We start from the raw sequence: 18,495 nt of genomic DNA, 5'->3' as shown, positions 1-18,495 counted from the left end.
CGCCCCTCCGCCTCCATGGAGGCCAAGGAACAAAGGGGAAACCCTCCTCCCATCTAGGGGTGAGTCCAAGTAAGAAGAAGAAGGATGGGGGCTCTCTCCCCCTCTCTCCCGGTGGCACCGGAACACCGTCTAGGCCATCATCGTGACGACGATCTACACCAACAACTTCGCCGCCGTCATCACCAACTCTCCTCCCTCTATGAAGCGGTGTAACACCCCTTCTCCCACCTGTAATCTCTACTTAAACATGGTGCTCAACGCTATATATTATTTCCTAATGATGTATGGCTCTGCTATGATGTTTGAGTAGATCCGTTTTGTCCTATGGGTTGATTGATGATCATGATTTGTTTGATTTGCATGATTTATTATTGCTATTGTCCTATGGTGCTCTTCGTGTCGCGCAAGCGTGAGGGATCCCCGTTGTAGGGTGTTGTAATGTGTTCATGATTTTGCTATGGTGGGTTGCTTGAGTGATGGAAGCATAAATCTGAGTAGGTGGGGTTTTGCATATGGGAGTAAAGTGGACTTGCTACCTTATAATGCTATGGTTTGGTTTTACCTTAATGATCTTTCGTAGTTGCGGATGCTTGCTAGAGTTCCAATCATATGTGCATATGATCCAAGTAGAGAAAATATGTTAGTTTATGCCTCTCCCTAATATAAAATTGCAATAATGATTACCGGTCTAGTTATCGATTGCCTAGGAACAAATAACTTTCTTGTGACAAAAAGATCTCTAATAAGACTAACTTAGTTGTTTATTTATCTAAGCAGCCCTAGTTTTTATTTACGGGTTCTTTATTTTCTTGCAAACCTATCCTATCACACCTACACAGTAATTCTAGTTTCATTCTTGTTCTAGGTATAGCGAATGTTAACCGTGCGTAGAGTTGTATCGGTGGTTGGTAGAACTTGAGTGAATATTTGTTCTACCTTTAGCTCCATGTTGGGTTCGACACTCTTACTTATCGAGAAAGGCTACAATTAATCCCCTATACTTGTCGGTTATCAAGACCTTTATCTGGCGCCGTTGCCGGGGAGCAATAGGTGGGGTGAATACTCTCGTGTGTGCTTGTTTGCTTTATCACTAAGTAGATTTTATTTGCTGTTTAGCTTGTTTTATATCTTTAGATATGGGTACGAAACACAAAGTACCAAAAAAATTAGATGTACTTGCTGTTCCAAAAGTTTAGGAACCACTAGTGTTCCGTACCATCGAAGAATATTACTTGGGTCATCTTCGATCCATTTGTGTCATGCTGAAACCCCAACTAGCTTAGTTGAGGGAAAATCATTAAATGAGCATTCTTATTATGTGTGACACTGCTTATCTCAAAAAGCGAAACTTTTATGGCATCATATTAATACTTTGCAATGTTATGCTTGGAATTTATGCGAAATTTATGATTTTACTTGTCGTTCCGAAGACACTAAAACCACCTTCCCTATCAATGTGACTTTAAGGATAATGGAATTGTATCTTCTTATGCCAAGGGTGTTTATAATTACTATGATATTGAGCAAACTGAAGAATTTGTTGCTTTTAAGGGTGCCTATGAAATTGCTTCTTTGATTGAAAAGTATGATGCTACTCTTTACAAATCTGAAAGTTTTGTCGTACTTAAATATTGCAATGACAACTATGCTTCTATTGCTTATGTTTATCCATATATTGCGGACTCCTCCACTGTCCAAGATGAGAATAATATTTTGCAGGAATCTATGGAAGAAGAAATTGATGACACTGTGAGCTCACTGGTTGAAAAAGATGAGGAGGAGAGCGAAGAACAAAAGGAGGAAGAGCGGATTAGCTACCGGTGCCCACCTTCTAATGAGATTAACTCTTCAACTCATACATTGTTTAATTTCCCTTCGTGCTTACCGAAGGATGAATGCTATGATAATTGCTATAATCCCTTGGATTCATTTGAAATATCCCTTTTTGATGAACTTGATGCTTGCTATGCTTGTGCCATGATGCCAATAGGAATCATGATTATGGAGATGAACTTGCTATAGTTCCTCGTTTTAAGAGTGAAATTGTTGCTATTGCACCCACACATGATAGTCCTATTATGTTTTTGAATTATCCCAACTACACTATATTGGAGAAGTTTGCACTTATTAAGGATTACATAGATGGGTTGCCTTTTACTATTACACATGATGATTTTTATGGATATAATATGCATGTGCTTGCTGCTCCTACTTGCAATTATTATGAGAGAGAAACTACATCTCCGCCTCTCCATGTTTCCAATATGATAAAATTGCAAGAAATTGTTTATACTATGCATTGGCCTTTACTTTCTGTGCATAAATTGTTCTTTTATGACATGCTGATGCATATGAAGAGAGTTAGATTTCGTTGGCGTGTGATATATGTTACTTTGTGCTCACTACAAAATTGCAAATCATTTTTAATTAAAATTGGCTTTGATACACCTTGGGATCCGGGTGGATAAATTACTTGAGCACTTTATGCCTAGCTTAATGGCATTAAAGAAAGCGCTGCCAGGGAGACAACCCGAAAGTTTTAGAGAGTCATTTTATTCCGTTGTGTGCTTTTATATAGTTGAAAAACAAAAGATAAATAAAGAGGTGAACCTAAAACTTTTTCAAAAAGAAAATTGAAAGTGAGAGAGACGAGTATTGTCAAAATGGGACCATGCCTTGAACTTTGTTCATGCCCATGGAAACCTTGTGAATCTTAATTACAGAAACTTTTTAACAAAAACAATTATACCCTTGTATAAATCCATTGTATTATAAAAATAATGTGCCAAGATTTGCCTTTAGGATGATTAGATTGCTTGTTTGGTGTGTGAAGTGCAAAAACAGAAACTTTGGCTGTAGTGCGCGAATTTACATTTTTACTGGAATGTCAAAAGTTTCAGAAATTTTTACACAATACTTATATGAAATTATTTTATTTAGTCCTAATTGTTTAGAATTTTTAGAGTTACATAAGTATGGTGAATGTACATACTACTACAGACTTTCCTGTTTTTGACAGATTCTGTTTTTGAAGCATTGTTTTGCTCGTTTTGATGAAACTATCGATTGTATCGGTGGTATAAGCCATGGAAAAGTTATATTACAGTAGATAAAATGCAAAAAATATATGAATTGGTTGGCAACAGTACTTAAAGTTGTAATTTTTTTATTATCACTAACGGATCTCACGAGGGTTTTGTTAAGTTTTGTGTGATTGAAGTTTTCAAGTTTTGGGTGAGATCACGATGGATGAAGGAATAAGGATTGGAAAGAGACTAAGATTTGGGATGCATGTGGCACCCCAAGGTTATATTCAAGGACTCCCAAGCAACTAAGCTTGGGGATGCCCTGGAAGGCACCCCCTCTTTCTTCTAACAACCATCAGTAATTTCACTTGGAGCTATATTTTTATTCATCACATGATATGCGCAAATCTTGGAGTGTCGTGCTATTTTTATTTTTATTTTAATAATGCACCATGCTGGTATGAGAAATTCCTTGATTGATTTATAGAAAGATCTTTGCACCTCACTTATATCTTTTGACTATGGATTTATAGAATGCTTCATGTGCTTCACTTATATCATTTGAAATTTGGATAGCCTGTTTCTCTACACATAGAAAACCGTCATTTTTAGAATGCTCTTTTGCTTCAATTATATTTGTTAGAGCGTGGGCATATCTTTTGTAGAAATAATTAAACTCTGATGCTTCACTTATATCTATTTAGAGAGTTAACAGGAGTTGGTCATTCATATGGTTAGTCATAAAATTCTACATAAAACTTGCAGATCACTGAATATGATATGTTTGATTCCTTGCAAAAGTATTGCGATTTAAAGATGGTGATATTAGAGTCATGCTTGTGAGTAATTGTGTATTGGTAGAAATATTTGTGTTAAAGTTTGTGATTCCCGTAGCATGCACGTATGGTGAACCATTATGTGAAGAAGTCGGAGCATGATTTATTTATTGATTGTCATCCTTTGTGTGGAGGTCGGGATCACACGATGGTTAACGCCTACCAACCCTTCCCCTACGAGCATGCATGTAGTACCTTGTTTCTATGAATAATAAATTCTTGCAATAAGCACGTGTGTTCTTTCTGACTAATGTTGAGTCCATGGATTATACGCACTCTCACCCTTCCACATTTGCTAGCCTCTCTAGTAAAGCGCAACTTTCGCCGGTGCATTAAACCAACCTTCCTCAAAACAACCACCATATACCTTCATCTAAAACAGCCACTCTACCTACATATTATCGCATTTCCATAGCCATTCTGAGATATATTGCCATGTGCTACTGCAACAAAAGACCTTCCAACGGCGCCAGAAACACGTGCTGACGGGAAACTGTTCTTGTCTTGATACTCCTCAGCAACGGCACCAGGAATCCTTCTGCTACGGCTACGCCTTAAGGGACTTCCTAGGCAAATATGCAAAGGATTTCCCCCGTGGCCTTGGAGCCTTGCGTTGTTGTTCTCTCGAAGCGGAAAGGGTGATGTAGCGCAGCGATAGTAAGTATTTCCCTCAGTTTTGAGAACCAAGGTATCGATCCAATGAAGGAGTATCACAAGTACCTGCACAAACACAAAAAGCTTGCTCCCAACAATATGAAGGGGTTGTCAATCCCTTATAGATTGTTTGCCAAGTGAGAACTGAAAGCAACAAAGTAACAAAGCAAAGTAAAAGTGAAAGTGGGAACGATAGGTGTGAATAGACCCGGGGGCCGTGGTGTTCACTAGTGGCTTCTCTCATGAAAGCAAGTAGATGGTAGGTGAACAAATTACTGTTGAGCAATTGATAGATCCGCGCAAAGTCGTGACGTCATCTATGGCAATGATTATATCTATAGGCATCACGTCCAAAACAAGTAGACCGATACTTTCTGCATCTACTACTATTACTCCACACGCCGACTGCTATCCAGCATGTTTCTAGTGTATTAAGTCCAAAAGAACAGAGTAACGCCTTAAGCAAGATGACATGATGTAGATGGACAATCTCATATCTACGACAAAGCCCAACTTGTTACCCTTGATGGAAACTACACGATGTGTACCTTGCTGCCGCTACTGTCACTCGGAAAGGTCACCACACGGTAAGAACCCAAAACCAAGCACTTCTCCCATTGCAAGAATCATAGATCTAGTTGTCGAAACAAAACCCAAGACTCGGAGAGACTTACAAGGATATCAAATCATGCATATAAGAAATCAGCAAAGACTCAAATATATATCATAGATAATCTGATCACCAATCCACAATTCATCGGATCTCGACAAACACACCGCCAAAGAGGATTACATCGGATAGATCTCCATGAAGATCATGGAGAACTTTGTATTGAAGATCCAAGAGAGAGAAGAAGGAATCTAGCTACTAACTACGGACCCGTAGGTCTGAAGTGAACTACTCACGAGTCATTGGAGGGGCGATGATGTTGATGTAGAAGCCTTCCAAGTCCAAAGTCCCCTCCGGCAGGGCGCCGGGAAGGGTCTCCAGATGAGATCTTGCGGGAACGGAAGCTTGCGGCGGCGGAAAAGTGTTTTCGTGGATTCCCTGATTTTTTTTCTGTATTTTAGGGAATATATAGGCGAAGGAGCTAGGTCAGGGGGGTGCCAGGGAGGCCACAAGCTTGCTAGCCGCCGCCCCCTGGTGGCGTCTACAGGGCTTGTGGGCCCCTTGTAGCTCTCTTGGCTTGGCCCTCAAGCCCCCTGATCTTCTTCCATTCAGGAAAACTTTATTTCGGGGATTTTATTCCGTTTGGACTCCGTTCCAAAATCAGATCGGAAAAGAGCCAAAAACACAAAAAAACAGGAACTGGCACTTGGCACTGAATTAATAAGTTAGTCCCAAAAAGATATAAAAGGTACATAAAACATCCAAAGATGACAAGATAACAGCATGAAACCATAAAAAATTATAGATACGTTTGAGACGTATCAGCTTAACTCCTGCTCATCCTCGAGTAGGGAAGTGGTAAAGAATGAATTTTTGATGCTTTCATGCTACCTAGCATAGATGTCCTTTGTAACTCCTCTTATGTGACGTGAATGTTCAGATCCATTATATTCAAAACAATAGTTTTCTATTGACGTGGAAACAATAATAATTCAAGCAAACTAGCACGGTAAATATGAACTTTCAAGATAACAAGGCCAAAAGAAAGTTATCCCTACAAAAGCATATAGTCTGGCTATGCTCTATCATCATTGCACAACGAATTTAAATCATGCACAACCCCGATATTAGCCAAGTAATTGTTTTCACACCTTTACTTTCTCAAACCTTTTCAACTCGCAAGAAATACATGAGCGTGAGCCATGGTTTTCGCACTATAAGTGGTGTGGAGTGTGGTGGAGGTTGCAAGACAAAAATGAGAAGATGATCACATTAACTAGGCATATCAATGAGCTGTGGAGATGCTCATCAATATATATCAATGTGAATGAGTAGGGATTGCCATACAAATGATGCACTAGAGCTAAGAGTATGTGAAATCTCTTAAAGAAAACTGGTGGGTGTGCATCCAACTTGCTTGCTCACGAAGACCTAAGGCAATTTTTAGGAAGCCTATCATTGGAATATACAGGCCAAGTTATGTAATGAAAATTTCCCACTAGCTATATGGTGGTGACAAAACGAGAGACTGTCAATCATGAAGATCATGGTGCTTAATAAGCACAAGTGTGGAAGGATAGTAGCATTGTCCCTTCTCTCTTTTTCTGTCATCATCATTTTTTTGGTGGGCTCTTTGGCCTTTTTTTATTTTTTTATATTTTGGTGGGTATATTTGGCCTCTTTTATTTCCTCACATGGGACAATGTTCCATCAATGATGATCATCATACTTTCAATTGAAAACTTAGAGCAACGATGACTCTATATGGAATGCCTTTGGTAGTGTACCGTGACAATGATCTAGCATGGCATAGACATTAATGGAAACATCATGCTAGCTATCTTACGATCATGCAATGGCAATGTAGAAGTGGTGGCACATGTCATGGTGGTAGATGCATGGCAATATATCTCAGAATGACTTTGAAAAAGCCATAGTAGGTAAGTATGGTGGCTGTTTTTAGGGAGGCTAATGGTGGGTTTTGTGCACCGGCGAAAGTTGCACGGCACTAAGAAGATAGTGATGGTGGAAGGTGAAAGTGCATCTAAACCATGGAATCAACATTAGTCATGAAGAACTCATATACTTGTTGCAAAAGTTTTATTAGTAATCGAAACAAAGCATTCAACACATACTCCTAGGGGAAGGGTTGGTAGGTATAAACCATCGTGCGATCCCAACCGCCACGCAAAGGATGACAATCAATAGACTAATCATGCTCAGACTTCATCACATAGCGGTTCACCGTACATGCATGCTACGGGAACCACTAACTTCAACACAAGTATTTCTAGATCCACAACACCTTACTAGCATAACTTCAATATTACCATAACCACAACTCAAAACTAATTGAGATGAATCAAACTTCTCTAACTATTCAATGCACATGAAGGTGGAAGTTTTCATATCCCTTTGGATAACTACCCCTTTTGAGACTACTTTCAAAGCATAGATCAACTACCAAGCCACGCACCGCCGTGCTCTAAAAGATATAAGTGAAGCACATAGAGCAAAATCAACTAGCTCAAAAGATATAAGTGAAGCACATGTGAGCTGAATTGTCTACCAAAGGATATAAGTGCAGCTCGACAAAATCACGGTGAGTGCATGTATCTCTCTCTAGGTGTGCAGCAAGGATGATTGTGACACAACAAAAATAAAATACTCCTACGATACAAGACACTCCAAGCAAAACACATAACATGTGGTGAATAAAAATATAGTCCCAAGTAACGTTACTGATGGATTGAAGACGAAAGAGGGGATGCCTTCCCGGGGCATCCCCAAGCTTAGGCTTTTACAACATCCTTGAATCTCTTGGGGTGCCCTGGGCATCCCCAATCTTGAGCTCTTGCCACTCTTTATCTCTTTGTCCATAAGAACTTCACCCAAAACTTGAAAACTCCACAACACGAAACTTAAACAGAAACTCGTGATAACATTAGTATAAGAAAGAAAACCACCACTTCCTTAGATACTGTAGAAAACTTAAATTCTACTTATGTTGATGTTGGGTTACCATATTTTCAATCTTCCATGGCTAATGCCTCCTGATACTATCCATAGTTTCATCAAAATAAGCAACCAACTCAACAAAAACATAATCTGTTAACAGCAGACCAGTCTGTAGCAATCTGTATACTTCGTATACTTCTGGTACTTCAAAAATTCTGAAACATTACGACAGTCTGAAGAATTTGCGTAGCAATCAGGAGAAAAAAGAATCAAATCAAAAGCTCTTACAGAAAAAAAACAAAAATTATTTTCGTGAGCAGAAAGTTTCTGTCTTTTCCAGCATGACCAAACGATCATCCCCAAGCCTAATCATAACGGTTTTACTTGGCACAAACGCAAAAAGAAACACAAAAAACACAATCATAACAGAATTATGAAATTTTGGAAAACACAAAACAGAAAGAGAAAATGATAGATTCGTTGGGTTGCCTCCCAACAAGCGCTATTGTTTAACGCCCTTAGCTAGGCATCAATGATGCTCACACAAAAGACAAGAATCGAAGCACAACGAGAGCATCATAAAGCATGTGAAAATCACATCTAAGTCTAACATACTTCCTATGCATAGGCATTTTATAGGGAAACAGATTGTCAAGACAACCAATAGTCACAATATGCAAGGAAGAAGAAAGAGACAATAGCAATCTCCACATAACGAGAGGTAATTTGGTAACATGAAAGTTTCTACCAAAATATTTTCCTCTCTCATAGCTATTACATGTTGGATCATATTCGAATTCAACAATGTAACTATCACATAGGATATTCTTTTCATGATCCACATGCATGCAAAGTTGACGCTCTTCAAAAATAGTGGGATTATCATCAACTGAAGTCATGAGTTCAACAAACCCACTTTCAATATTATTGCAAATATCATATTCATCATGAGGCTTGAACAAATTTTCAAGATCATAAGAATGATCATCACCCCAATCATGATTATTGCAACAAGTAGGGGACATAGCAAAACTAGCATCCCCAAGCTTAGGGTTTTGCATATTTTTAGCATGATTGTCACTAATAGGATTTATAGTGAAACCATTGCAATCATGCTTTTCATTCAAGGAGCCCTCGTGAATCACTTCATAACTTTCTTCATCATGTTTTTCAGATTCACGCATCTCAAGCAAAACTCCATAAAGATAGTCAAGTGCACTCAATTCACTAGCAATTGGTTCCACATAAGTGGATCTCTTAAAGAGATTAGCAAGTGGATGAGGATCCATATCACTAGATTTTGAGCAAGCGAAGATGCAAGCATATTGAAGGCACATGGCACGCAAGTGAACAGAAAGCAAGCGAGAGAAAAATACAAACGGAAAAGGCAAACGAAAAAGGCAAATGAAAACGGCAAAGGAGAAAGGCAAATGAAAACGGCAAATGTGAAGTGGGGGAGAGGAAAACGAGAGGCAACTGGCAAAAAAAAGTAAATGCAAGAGATGAGTTTGTGACACCTACTTGGATAGATGTCTCCTTCCCCGGCAACGGCGCCAGAAATAGTTCTGCTACTGCAACAAAAGACCTTCCAACGGCGCCAGAAACACGTGCTGGCGGGAGACTGTTCTTGTCTTGATACTCCTCAGCAACGGCACCAGGAATCCTTCTGCTACGGCTACGCCTTAAGGGACTTCCTAGGCAAATATGCAAAGGATTTCCCACGTGGCCTTGGAGACTTGCATTGGTGTTCCCTCGAAGCGGAAAAGGTGATGTAGCGCAACGATGGTAAGTATTTCCCTCAGTTTTGAGAACCAAGGTATCGATCCAGTGAAGAAGTATCACAAGTACCTGCACAAACACAAAAATCTTGCTCCCAACGCTATGAAGGGGTTGTCAATCCCTTATAGATTGTTTGCCAAGTGAGAACAGAAAGCAACAAAGTAACAAAGCAAAGTAAAAGCGAAAGTGGAAACGATAGGTGTGAATAGACCCGGGGGCCGTAGTGTTCACTAGTGGGTTCTCTCATGAAAGCAAGTAGACGGTGGGTGAACAAATTACTGTCGAGCAATTGATAGAACCGCGCAAAGTCGTGACGTCATCTATGGCAATGATTATATCTATAGGCATCACGTCCAAAACAAGTAGACCGATACTTTCTGCATCTACTACTATTACTCCACACGTCGACCGCTATCCAGCATGCATCTAGTGTATTAAGTCCAAAAGAACAGAGTAACGCCTTAAGCAAGATGACATGATGTAGATGGACAATCTCATATCTACGACAAAGCCCAACTTGTTACCCTTGATGGCAACTACACGATGTGTGCCTTGCTGCCTGGGAAAGGTCACCACACGGTAAGAACCCAAAACCAAGCACTTCTCCCATTGCAAGAATCATAGATCTAGTTGGCAAAACAAAACCCAAGACTCGGAGAGACTTACAAGGATATCAAATCATGCATATAAGAAATCAGCAAAGACTCAAATATATATCATTAATAATCTGATCATAAATCCACAATTCATCGGATCTCGACAAACACACCGCCAAAGAGGATTACATCGGATAGATTTACATGAAGACCATGGAGAACTTTGTATTGAAGATCCAAGAGAGAGAAGAAGCCATCTAGCTACTAACTACGGACCGTAGGTCTGAAGTGAACTACTCACGAGTCATTGGAGGGGCAATGATGTTGATGTAGAAGCCCTCCAACTCCAAAGTCCCCTTCGGCAGGGCGCCGGGAAGGGTCTCCAGATGAGATCTTGCTGGAACAGAAGCTTGCGGCGACGGAAAAGTGTTTTCATGCATTCCCTGATTTTTTTCTGTATTTTAGGGAATATATAGGCGTAGGAGCTATGTTAGGGGGGCGCCAGGGAGGCCACAAGCCTGCTAGCCACCGCCCCCATGGTGGCGGCTACAGGGCTTGTGGGCCCATGTAGCTCTCCTCGCTTGGCCCTCAAGCCCCCTGATCTTCTTCCGTTCGGGAAAAATTTATTTCGGGGATTTTATTCCGTTTGGACTCCGTTCCAAAATCAGATCTGAAAAGAGCCAAAAACACAGAAAATACAGGAACTGGCACTTGGCACTGAATTAATAAGTTAGTCCCAAAAAAGATTTAAAAGGTACATAAAAATCCAAATATGACAAGATAACATCATGAAACCATAAAAAAGTATAGATACGTTTGAGACGTATCACCATGCAACTTCCACTGTTCCGTTTATTATGACACGCACTATCATTGTCATATTGCTTTGCATGATCATAAGATAGCTAGCATGATGTTTTCATGACTTGTCCTTTTTTGATATCACTCCTATGCTAGATCATTGCACATCCCTGTATACTGCCGGAGGCATTCATATAGAGTCATCTTTTGTTCTAGTTCTTGATTTGTAAGTAAATAAAAGTGTGATGATCTTCATTATTAGAGCATTGTCCCATGTGAGGAAAGTATGATGGAAGCTATGTTTCCCTCACAAGTTGGGATGAGTCTCCAAACTTTATGAAAAATAAAAGAGGCCAAAGAAGCCCAAATAATAATAAAAAAGAGGCCAAAGAAGCCCACCAAAAAAGGAGAAAATAAAGTATAAAAAAACAGAAAATGAGAGAAAATAGAGAAGGGGCAATGCTACTATTCCTTTTCCACACTTGTGCTTCAAAGTAGCACCATGATCTTCATGATAGAGAGTCTCCTATATTGTCACTTTCATATACTAGTGGGCATTTTTCATTATAGAACTTGGCTTGTATATTCCAATGATGGGCTTGCTCAAATTTCCCTAGGTCTTCATGAGCAAGCAAGTTGGATGCACACCCACTTACTTTCTTTTTGAGCTTTCATACACTTATAGCTCTAGTGCATCCGTTACATGGCAATCCCTACTCACTCACATTGATATATATTGATGGGCATCTCCATAGCCCATTGATACGCCTAGCTGATGTGAGACTATCTCCTTCTTTTTGTATTCTCCACAACCTCCACCATATTCTATTCCACCTATAGTGTTATACCCATGGCTCACGCTCGTGTATTGCATGAAAGTTGAAAAAGTTTGAGAATACTAAAGTATGAAACAATAGTTTGGCTAAAACCGGGGTTGTGCATGATTTAATACTTTGTGTGATGAATATGGAGCATAGCCTGAGTATATGATTTTGTAGGGATAACTTTCTTTTAGCCATGATATTGTGAGAAGACACGATTGCTTTATTAGTATGCTTTAAGTATTATTGTCTTAATGTCAGATGATAGACTATTGCTTTGAATCACTCATGTCTTAATATTCATGCCATGATTAGATTATATGATCAAGATTATGCTAGGTAGCATTCCATATCAAAAATTATCTTTTTTATCATTTACCTACTCGAGGACGAGCAGGAATTAAGCTTGGGGATGCTGATACGTCTCCATCGTATCTCTAACTTTTGATTGTTTCATGCCAATATTCTACAACTTTTATATACTTTTGGCAGATTTTTATATTATTTTTGGGACTAGCATATTGATCCAGTGCCCCGTGCCAATTCATGTTTGTTGGATGTTTTTTGTTCGGCAGAAAATCCATATCAAACATAGTCCAAACGAGATAAAAACTTATGGAGATTTTTTTGGAATATATGTGAATTTTGGGAAGTGGAATCAATAGAAGGCAGTGCCCAAGGGGCCCACAAGCCACAGGGGCGCACCCTGGGGAGTAGGGCGCACCAGGCTGTCTTGTGGACACCGCATAAGGCGATTGGTGCCCTTCTTTCGCTGCAAGAAAGCTAATATCCGGATAAGAATCGTGTTAAAATTTCAGCCCAATCGGAGTTACAGATCTCTGGGAATATAAGAAACGGTGAAACGCTATAATGTGGGAGGCACAAAAAGGTAGAAATAGAAGAAAACAAAGAGAGAGATCCAATCTCGGAGGGACGAGGAGGCAAAGGACCAAAGGGGAAACCTGTAACGACTAAGATGCGGCCCTTTCCTATTTTGGGGGCGGGGCCTCAAAAGGGAAAGGGGCGCATCTAAAAGTTTTGCAAGCGAGATAATCAAAACATTACATAACTGAAAGAGTGACAAGTAGGGCATACACTTGCCATCTGATAAGAGTATAGCATATAGCTTACATACACACATTATTCAAAGCATAGCTTAGTCCAGCTACGGACAACATGACAACAAGTAAAATTATGAAATCCCGCATGCTGGCCCCACGATCACGACCACGGCCTCAGCCTCCGGGTAAGTCACGTACAGTCTGCCAGAGTCCTCGTCGAACTCCCACTTAAGCTGGCTGTCATCAGGATCTCCTGCGTCAGTCGTACCTGTACCTGTTGGTGTTTGTAATAATGTGTGAGCCACAGGGACTCAACAATCGAATGACCTCGGTATCAAATCTAGCAAAGTTAATGGGTGAGGAAGGTTAAGTGTTTGAGTTTTGCAGCAACCTAAGCATATATGGTGGCTAGCTTACGATGATCAGAGTAACATATGGTGGTCTACGCAAGTCGGTCGAACACTAGATTGATCACTAAGTGATCTTGAACACCTACTTACGTCAGGCATAACCCCACCATGTTCTCGATCAGAGAACAATCTCCGAAAGAGACAGTCACGGTTACGCACACCGCTCGCAGTTTTATTAGAGTTACTTTAAGTTGTCTAGAACCGGATGTTAACAAAATATCCATATTTGCCACATAACCGCGGGCACGGCTTTCCGAAAGATTAGACCATGCAGGGGTGCTCCAACTAGTCTATTACAAATTACCACATGCCGCATAGTAACCCTCTATCACGAAACTCGTGATCTTGTCGGATTCCTAAGAGGAAACCTCAATTTTGAGGAGACCCAAAGTTTCACCGGAATCCCAATGTGCAAGATATATCGCTAAGGTAAGACAAATCTAGCAGGACCGCCCGACGTGTCGATGACCCCGATAAGAGCCGCGTATCTCAGTCTCAGGACACGCCGGATGAGTCAAACTACGGGTTAAACCAAACCTCGAGTTGCCCCGCGGTGGCCCCCTAGTCTGCTCAGTTTGGACCAACACTCATGAGGAGCACTGGCCCGGGGTTGTTTCTTAATTCCTCGGGGTAGCTATTCCCTATGCATTTAATTATTACGTGATTAGCAGATTAAAACCAAAGTTGGGTCCTGCCAGACAAGCCTTATCACTACACGATTTATCAAGGGGGTCCCCATAACAACCCCGAACGTGTTAGGAGCGATCAGTTATGGAATCACACACCGGTAGCCGAAACTAAGGCGGCAACAACAGAACAAATCACCCGGCAAAAGTCTAGGCCTTCTGTTATTTACCAAGTATATAGGTGCATTAATTAAATATCAGTTAACGTAATGATATCAAAATGCCATGTTATCACATGGACCAGCTGTCACCTGCAACTAGCAAAGCTATTCATTAGAGGTTGAGCAAGCCTACTTAGACAAACAATATTTGCTAGGATAGGGAAGTGTTCTGGGTTCATGGAAAAGACAGGTGGCATTTATATCAAGTGGTAGGCAGCGAGCATGTAATGAATGAAACGTAATTCTAAGCATAACAAAGCTAGAAACGGTGTCAAGGTCATGGTCATCTTGCCTGTGATTTCTTCAGCCTGGAACTGCTCTTGTTCTTCCAGCACGTACTCTCCAGAATCCACGTACTCGCTCTCTGTTCCCGATGCTACCCAAGATAAGATAACAACCAATGAACACCGACAAAACATAATGCAACAACCAATACGATGAATGTGTGAAGAAGTAAGCATGCATCACTAGTCTAGTCACTTTCATATGCATTAGTTGAGTTAATTGAATTCTGGGCAGAACCTCATATTAAGTTATCTTGACATGCATGAACATGGCATGAACATGTGCATCACGAGAAAATGATGTAAAAACATATAAAGAACGTAATGAACGGAGTCACGGATCAGTCAGAAACTACAAAACAAGTTATAAGGCCCACGTCCAAAACAACCACAAACACAAACATATGGGCACTCACTGGTGTAACCAGGTTGCCACATGATCAAGCAACAAAATACAAGTTGAATTGTGCTTGGGAAGACACCACACCAACAACCAATGCCCACACAAGCTCTAAAACCATATAAGCATACAATCTATTTTAACAGCAACATAGCAGTTTGACTACAAGATCTACAGTAGCTACAACCCTTTAAATAAATCAAACAAGGCATGAAACTGAAGCCATCCAAAAGCATTACAACCCTTGACAAAAATCCGATGCAAAGGAATCACCCATGAGCAGATCTATAGCCACTAACTTGGACAAAATATCACATATTGGGACTTAGTGAAAATTACATATTTTCACCAGCTGCTTATGCTCTCAAGCATTTTGGCAGCCTCCAAAATGATATCTACAGGAGGTGTATAAGCATGATATTTTACAGGGAGCTATACAAACATACCAGCTAACAAACATTAGTTTGTTGCATGGGCTAATTCCCAACACATGAGCTAATTCACACAAGACAATAGGGGAAGAAAATAACTCCAGATTCCCAGACTTAGTGAAATTCTCAGGGTTTCACAAATCTGACAGATTCAGCCAAGTGTACACTTTGACAGGGCACAATAGGTGCATACAAAAACCCAAGAACAAAATGAATGCCCCATGCTGTAGAGGGGTTCACCCACTACCATTCCATCAAGGAATCATCCAAAAAGGACCAAAGCACCACCTAATGTAAAGTTCTAAACATGGCATCACATTAGAAATTAACAGTTTTATGAAGTTGCTCCAAAGTGGAATCTGACTGCACCAATGGATTCCTGGGATGATTCTACACCAAAAGCATATATCATAGTGCCATTTTGAGTACATAAAAACTCCACAAAAACTAAAAGTAACACACATGAAAATCAACCACAGGTTCTACTCTAAACACAGGCTGTTCATACACCAGCCCAAAATGGCAAGTCCAGATTGGGCATGTCACTTTTTGGACATATTTCAAAAATGGCATAAACACCCTCAGCTTTCACAAAAAAGATATGCATCTATCTTACAGGGGGGACCCACTGGTCATAGACACCAGGCCCAGAGCTTGACAGGTGGACCGTGTGGCCCACTTGTGAGTGGCTCACTACAACAATGCCAAGGACAAATTTATATGGGAGTAGTGGGATTCGAACCCACTACCTACAACTACACGCGAGGCGCTCTGGCCACTTGCCTACGCGCGGGCGTCTGAACTACAACATGCACCATACAAGGTGAATAGCCCGACTTGGTGCCGAATAAGCCAACGCAGAAAAAATAAAAGGGGCACGAGTGGGGGTCGAACCGACGACCTCAGGGTCGCCGCGCGAACGTTGTGCCAACCCGGCTAGGAGGTTGCTCTGGCGTACAGGGGATACTTGCCTGACATAAGACCTGAAGGGGTGCCATCTCTGTACCAGAGACACGCCGGCGACGAAGCTCGTCGGTGCACAACACATGCACACACATCTCCTACACGGGCATGCAACAAGGAAACGCCCGCGGCTGATGCTATGAACCCAACTACCTATGCTACTTTAAGCTGCTGCCACTGCTGCTACTTGCGCTCCCGATGCAAGCTCTTGCCGCAACTGCACCAGCGAAGCCCCACGGCGCGAGGGGCGTCCTGTCGCTGTCCACGAAAAACAAGGGCACGAGAGAAGGGGAGAAGGCATGCTCACGCACGCAGAGACGAGGTGGCGTAGCCGGAGCGGAGGAGAGCGCTTGTCGATGCAGAGGATGCCGGAAGCAGAGAAGGGCGTCGACGTCGAGGAGGGCGCCGGAAGCAGTCTCTCCGCGAGCTATCGACGGGAATGGAACCCCGCCGTGCTCTGCTTGCGCCTGGTCCGGTCGAGGAAGAAGAGGTAGCATCGATCCGCCGGTGTTGACCTTACCAGTTGCTGGCCATGGCGACGAAGCTGCTCGGGATCGCCCCCGACGGCGCCAGGGAGAGAGAGGAGGGGGAAAACGGAAACCCTAGGGTTGTAGGGGGACGCCGGCTGCTTAAATGGCCTTGGGGCACGTGCTTCAGGCCACTGGATCAAAGAGGAGAGGGAATCAGTGGCTGCAGGATCGTCGTACAACATGACGTCTCGAGGAGGAAGAGAGGGACGCGCTGCTGGCCTCTCTGTGGTAGAAGGAGGCAGGCAAGGAGGGAAAAGAGGGAGCCGGCCCACTGACTCTCTCTTGCGCGCGGCTAAGGCAGGGGAGAAAAAGGTTTTTCCTTTTTTTCAAATAAGACTTCAAACCAAAATACACTCAGAGGCAAACACAGGGATTTGGGAAGAATAAGAATAGATAGGGCATGAGGGAATTATGCCTTATTTAACAAAAATATAAACCAGATTTTTTGGACAAAATAAAATACCCCTACATCAGGAATTTAAATGTTATTTTGATTTTAAAACCCTCATTAATCAAAGTCCAAACTAACAGTGAGAGCTACCTCCTCATCCAGAAATAAATCCTCTAAATAAACAACAATTTTATAACAGGTTCAAGCAATGTTTAACACACAAGTTAGATTAAATAAAGGTTGAGGGTTTTGCAAGTTTTGAAAATACCACATACCACCCAAACACTTATAAGCACACTAGCACTCCCATGATGGATCAAACACTAGCAACACAAGAATGGGAATGCCATGAATGTAAATGAATGTCATGATGCAAGATGATGACATAAAATGATGCCACATGAAATGATAACCTTTATATAATATCCATACATGAATCATCAAAGTCTCCACAAACAAGGAAAAGGGTACAAATATGGAAAGGGAAACATCTGGGCTGTTACAAAACCATCCTCCCATCTGGGGGATGGAAGGAAGAAGAATAAGGAGGGTGGTGTCTCCCCCTCTCTCCCGGTGGCACCGGAATGCCATCGGAGCCATCATCATGACGACGATCTACACCAACAACTTCGCCGCCGTCATCACCAAATCTCTCCCCCTCTATGCAGTGCTGTAACACCCCTTCTCCCCGCTAGAATATCCACTTAAACATTGTGCTCAATGCTATATATTATTTCCCAATGATGTATGGCTGTCCTATGATGTTTGAGTAGATCCATTTTGTCCTATGGGTTGATTGATGATCATGATTGGTTTGAGTTGCATGTTTTATTATTGGTGTTGTCCTATGGTGCTCTCCGTGTCACACAAGCATGAGGGATCCCCTCTATAGGGTGTTGCAATGTGTTCATGGTTTGCCAATGGGGGGTTGCTTGAGTGACGGAAGCATAAACCCGAGTAGGTGGGTTGTTGCATATGGGAGTAAAGAGGACTTGATACCTTATAATGCTATGATTGGGTTTTACCTTAATAATCTTTAGTAGTTCCGGATGCTTGCTATAGTTCCAATCATAAGTTCATATGATCCAAGTAGAGAA

The sequence above is a fragment of the Hordeum vulgare genome, chromosome 1H, assembly GCF_904849725.1.
Source record: "Hordeum vulgare subsp. vulgare chromosome 1H, MorexV3_pseudomolecules_assembly, whole genome shotgun sequence".
NCBI classification, from domain to species: Eukaryota; Viridiplantae; Streptophyta; class Magnoliopsida; order Poales; family Poaceae; genus Hordeum; species Hordeum vulgare.
This window is presented reverse-complemented; position numbering follows the sequence as displayed.